This window comes from Monodelphis domestica, chromosome 1 (assembly GCF_027887165.1).
Source record: "Monodelphis domestica isolate mMonDom1 chromosome 1, mMonDom1.pri, whole genome shotgun sequence".
In the NCBI taxonomy this organism is placed as follows: Eukaryota; Metazoa; Chordata; class Mammalia; order Didelphimorphia; family Didelphidae; genus Monodelphis; species Monodelphis domestica.
The window spans coordinates 514,858,761-514,864,760 of NC_077227.1; positions in this window are offsets into that span (position 1 = coordinate 514,858,761).

Sequence of the window (6,000 nt, forward strand, 5' to 3'; positions counted from 1 at the left end):
AGCCTTTCCCTGATCACAAAATTTTTGCTTCTGACTACTGTCTCTCCCAATTCATCCTATCTTTTGTCTACCTCCTACTTCTCTTGTTCCCCCTCCTTTACTACTTCTCTATAGTGGAAGATAGATTTCTATAGCTGCCTGAGTGTGGATGTTATTCCCTTTTTAAGCCAATTCTTTTGAGAATAATATTCAAGCATTGCTTGACATGCCTCCATCTTCCCCTCCACTAGATGGACTCTTACTTGCTTCCTCATGTGAGAAAATTTACTTCCATCTATCTCTCCCTTTCTCTTCTCCCAGTATGTTTCTCTCTCCCCCTTCAATTTTGTTTTGTTTATACATCATCCCATCAAATTCAACCTACTCCCTGCCCTTTATTTATATATATTCCTTTCTGCCCATTAGTGATAGCATTCTTAAGTTCCTTGAGTGTCTCTTGTATCACAGATATCTTAAATATCCTAGTTATGACCTTCCCATGTAGGAATGTAATTAGTTTAATTCCATTGAATCCCTTGAGTTTTCTCTTTTCTGTTTACCTTTTTTATGCTTCTCTTAAATTTGAATTTTCCATTCACTTCTGGACTTCTCATAAGGAATGCCTGGAAGTCCTCTATTTCATTAAATATCCATTTCTTCCCTAGGAGTATTATGCTCAGTTTCACTGAGTGATTCTTGGTTGTTATCTTAAATCCTTTGCCTTGTGGATCATCATATTCCATGTTCTCTGGTCCTTTAATATAGATGCTATTAGATCTTGTGTAATCCTGACAATGGCTCCACAATATTTTAATTGTTGGGGTTTTTTTCTGGCTGCTAAGAATATTTTCTTCTTGGCCTGGAAATTCTGGAATTTGACATTAACGTCCTGGGAGTTTTAAATTTGGGATCTCTTTAAGGGGGTGGTCAATAGACTCCTTGGATTCCTATTTTCTCCTCTTGTTCAAGAATATCAGGGTAGTTTCCCTGATAATTCCTTGTTATATGATGTCCAGACTCCTTTTTTTTGATCATGACTCCTTCTACTGAGGGTTCCCATGGGAGCCTTGTGCACTGGACTGCTCTCACCTCTTACCCTAGTGAGACAAGTCTTTCCCGATGCTCTTTTACATTGCCTTGGGATGGAACACTGTTTCACCTTGTCTTTTATTGGTGCTGCTGCTAGAGAAATCTTTATGAAGCTTCTTTTTGTATATATGTGGTGTGAGGTGGGTTTGCATAGGCTCAGAGATATTCCTTACTCTTGCCATCTTTACTCCTGGAAGTGGAAATCCCTAGTATTCTTAAAAAAAAAAAACAAGCAAACAATAACAAAAACTCTTACCTTCTTTAGTATCAGATCTAAGCCAGAAGAGCGGTGTATGCAAGGCAATTGGGGTTAAGTGATTTGCCCAGGGTCACACAGCCAGGAACTGTCTGAGGCCAGATTTGAAACCAGGACCTCCCATCTCCAGGTCTGACTTTCTATCCATTGAGCCATCTAGCTGCCCCCTCCCTATTAATTCTTAACCATGAATCATTTACTACCTGAAAAGGCAAAAACAATCATAATTATAAAATTTACTCAGAGGAAGGCAAAAGCAAGAATTGTCAAAACATAAAAACCCCATAAATCTAGAATGCAGACCCAGATGCCTGTGATCTCTGAAGGGGTAAAGTTGTACCAAACATCACTTGTTCCTCTTCTGAGCCTCTTTATTCTCTTGATGGATAAAGCTGCTTTGTTACTTCTCTTGGGCCACTGAAGTAGGACTAAGTTCCTTTAGCTAACAGTAGCCTAAAGCCTGAGGTCTTCAGAGCTTCCCAAATGTTTTCCTAGTTAGATGATGAGACATTATGTCCTTTTTTTCAATAAAAAGCAGTTCCCTTTAATCCTCATATAATATTGTTTTCTATTGAATTTAAGAAATTTTTGTCTCTGTAGATACAGAGGACATTCAGGGGGCAATATAGACAAGTCTTTGAGGGTTTTCCCTACTTCCAAGCTATAAATAGAGCTAAAAAGCAAGTTGGCCTTTCCCCAGCTAGCTCTTCGCAAAGTATGGGATGTCTTTCCCCACCCTCCCATCCCCAATTCGACTCCTAGCAGCAAAGCTTTTCTTCAATCAGATCAGCCTCCTGCATCATCTGTAGAGCATTTCTGTCTTCATGTGAATGGAGCTTCAGGAGCTATGCTAAATTCTTATCAGTATCTCAGCTCCTTTGACTTCTATAGCCTCTTAGCCTCCCTTTTGACTTCTCAGCTGCATCAGTTTCTGTATTCTATCTCCTGTAAAGGAGCTTCTCGCATCTTCTCAGCTACCTTCTCAAGCAGCTTCTGATGCCTCATATTAGGACCTTCTTATATGGAATATCCCATCTCTAATTTAGGTTGACAAATTAAATCCAATTTCCATCAGAGATAGCATAAATAATTATTATAAATCAGTCCCTTAGTGTCCAGTGATCCAGTTGGAATGCTTTTACTTTATCTTTTCCTCACCAAGACTTTCACCTCCTTTCCTGATCATCTTCACATCAGACTGCTGGGTAAATCTTCCATTACATCTAGCTCCTCTTTATGAATAATCTTCCCCCATTAGAATGAAAACTCCTTGAGGGCAGGAACTATCTTACTTGCATATATTTGTATTCCCAGTGTTTAGCATTACCCTTTACTCATAATAAATACTTAACAAATATTTTATTTACCTACTTTTATTTCAGATTTTCAGTTATAAACTTCTAGGTTCTAAAAAGAATCCTATGTAATCCCATATTCCTGAGGGGTTGTGCCATTAGAGCAAAAGTTCCACTGAGTTTGATCAAACCAAAAAGATTTGTTTTGGAAACAGTATGATCCTGGCAACAGATTTTGTCTGCTGCCCAAGGACCAATCTAGCAAAAATATGATCCTGGTAATATATGTTAACTGAGAACCAAACAGGCTAAAGTGATTTAATTAAGTGCTGATAGGAATACAGAGAAGCAGGCCTAATATTACATTGCTAGAGAAGCTGTAAAATTTAATTTAAAAAAGATTTATATATACGTATAAATATATATATATATATATATTAAGAGATATAAAGCTGTTCTTGCTCATTGACCTAAAGACCTATCACTAGGGTTAGATCCTAAGGACAGTATTGAGAGGGTAAAAAGCTATATATATATATATATACATACATACATATATATATATATAATATTCGTACAAAATAACTACAAATAACACAAATACAATGAATGGGAGAAATGGCTGAATAAATTGTGATATTTGAATGTAATTCATTATATCATGTTATTGAAATGATAAATATTGGAAATACTAAAAAAATTAAAAACTAATGTAAATCAATTGCTGGGAAATAATACATTAAATTAATGAATACTTTTGCCTCAAATAAAGGCTACTTTCTTCCAGATCCCTCTTAATATTCTGATCTGGGAAGCTGCTTTTTCTCAAATCCTCTGAACTGTCTGATTTATTTCACCTCATATACTAAGTTAAGGTCAAAATAGATACATGATTTAGGCATAAAGGGTCATATCCCAAACAAATTAAGATCCAACCATTTTAGAGAACAATTTAGAATTATGCCCAAAGACCTATAAAACTATACACACTCTCTGACCCAGCAATACCACTAATATGCCTATACCCCAAAGAGATTTTTTTAGAAGAGGGAAGAGATCTATATCTACAAAAATATTTATAACAGTCCCTTTTGTAGTAGCAAAGAACTGCAATTTAAGGGGATGTCCAGTTGGGGAATGAGTGAACAAATTGTGGTATGTAATTGTAATGGAATACTATTGTGCTGTAAGAAATGACAGAAGGATTGATTTCAGAAAAATCTGGGAAGATTTATATGAGCTGATGCAGAATGAAGTGAGAAGAACTAAAGAAACATTGTCCATAGTAATAATCAAAAACAAATAGGTGAAAGACAGCTATACTTATCAGTACAATGATCTACTATTTCAAAGGACTCATAATGAAAAATGCTATGTCCAGAGAGAGAATTGATGGACTCTTGAGTGCATATTTTTCACTTTTTTATTTTTCTTGTTGTTGTTGCAACATAGCTAGCAAAAATTTTATTTTTTATGACTTACCATGTATAATGAGTATCATATTACTTGCCTTCTATAAGGATGATATTAGAAATTAAGTCTTGTTATATTAGTTTAAAAATAAGAAGTAGAGAAGCTGGCTTGAGAATCACTTCATCCTCTTCATGAGTTACTGTGGTCCCCCAATTTTACTCCTGGGCAGTTGGTGTAGTGTAGAGAGTTTTGGGCTTCAATTCAGGAAGACCCATCTTTTTGAATTCAAATCTAGTCTCAAACACTTTTTTTTTTCAATTACATGTAGAAATGATTTTTGACAGTTGTTTTCTGACATTTTATGATGCAGATTTTCTCCCTCCTTCCTTTCCCTCCCCCCAGGTGGTAAACAATCTGATAGAAGTTATACCAGGTCTGCCTTAGACACATCCTAGCTGTGTGACCCGGGCAAGTCATTTCACCTTGTATGTCTCAGTTTCTTCATCTGTAAAATGAGTTGGAGAAGGAAATGGCAAAGCACTGGAGTATCCTTACTAAGAAAATCCCCAGAGGAGGTGTGAAAAGTTAGATACCACTGAAAGGAATGAACAACAATAACATTCACTAGCTGGTGCCTTGCACTGGAGCTATGAAGCTCTCTGCACTCACCAAGGCTGGTTTTCAGGTGACAGAAACACAGTGTGACATGCATTCTCTGCTCAAAGTGCTTCTTGTTTAGCAGTTGCTTTCGGAACTTTGCTTCCTTGGCTTAGCCTTTTAAAAATGCCCAGTCAAATCATGAATTTTTAAGTCTGACGATAAAGCATGCCTTCGGTTTCTTGGCAGAGAGGTGAAGACCTAGAGGTCCAGAATGAGACACACATTCTCAGAAATGGCATATGTTTTGATTTATTTTGTCTGACTATTCTTATGCATTAAAAAGTCATTCAGGACAGAGGAGAGAGATGAGTTAGCCAAAGATTAGGGTAAAGTGAAAAGCTCATGAATAAAACATTTTAAAGTGTGCAGAAGAAAACAAAAAGAAATTCAGAAGGTGAGGCGAATAGGACAATTTTGTTAACTACTAGCTAGATGGTTTCACCCACTGGAGAGAGTCCTGGGCTTGGAGTCAGGAAGACCTGAGTTCAAATTTGACCTTAGATAACTTACTAGCTGTGTAAGCTTGGGCAAGTCACTTTACCTCTGTTTACCTTAATCCACTACAGAAAGAAACAGCGAATAATTCCAGTATTTTTGCCAAGAAAACCCCATGGACATTATTGGTATGATTTGGTTCATGGGGTCATGAAGAATCCAACATGACTAAACAACAATATATTAAATTAAATATACACTATTAAGAATCATACATAAACAAATTTCATGGGTTTATAGACAATCTTCTGATTTATTCTTTGCATATCAAAATGTTCATTAATGATTGTTAAGCCGATAGTAAAAAAAAAAAAAAGAAAATGGATGCTTATTTGTTCCTTGTTTTGCAGAAGACAGGTCATCTCTAGAGCACAAAAAGGCATGAGAGTTTAGATTTAGCAGAGGTTAATGAGAACCTAGAAATCCAGCCTGGAAGAAAAAATGAGCACATTCACTAATTAAGGTCCTTATTAACACTCTACTTTCAATTCAAATCATTGAAAAAATCCCTTGTATCTTCTGCTTTCGTTTGCATTCTTAGTCAGCAAGCAATAATGCATCTTGTATTTCTCAACAGGAAACCAAGGTCAGTCAATATTTTCCCCAGGAAATACATCTGATAAAGGCAGAAAGCATGACTTTTACATTTGGCCTTGGAACCAAAGTATAAATAGCCTTGCTGGGAAGGAGGCTTGGGGCTGAGGTCCTCCCATATCTCCTGTATACTTATTTGTATATCAAACTCCAGCTCAGGCTCAGGGATCTAGAGCCAGACCAGATCTCAGAGGTCAACTAGTCCAACCCCCTCATTTA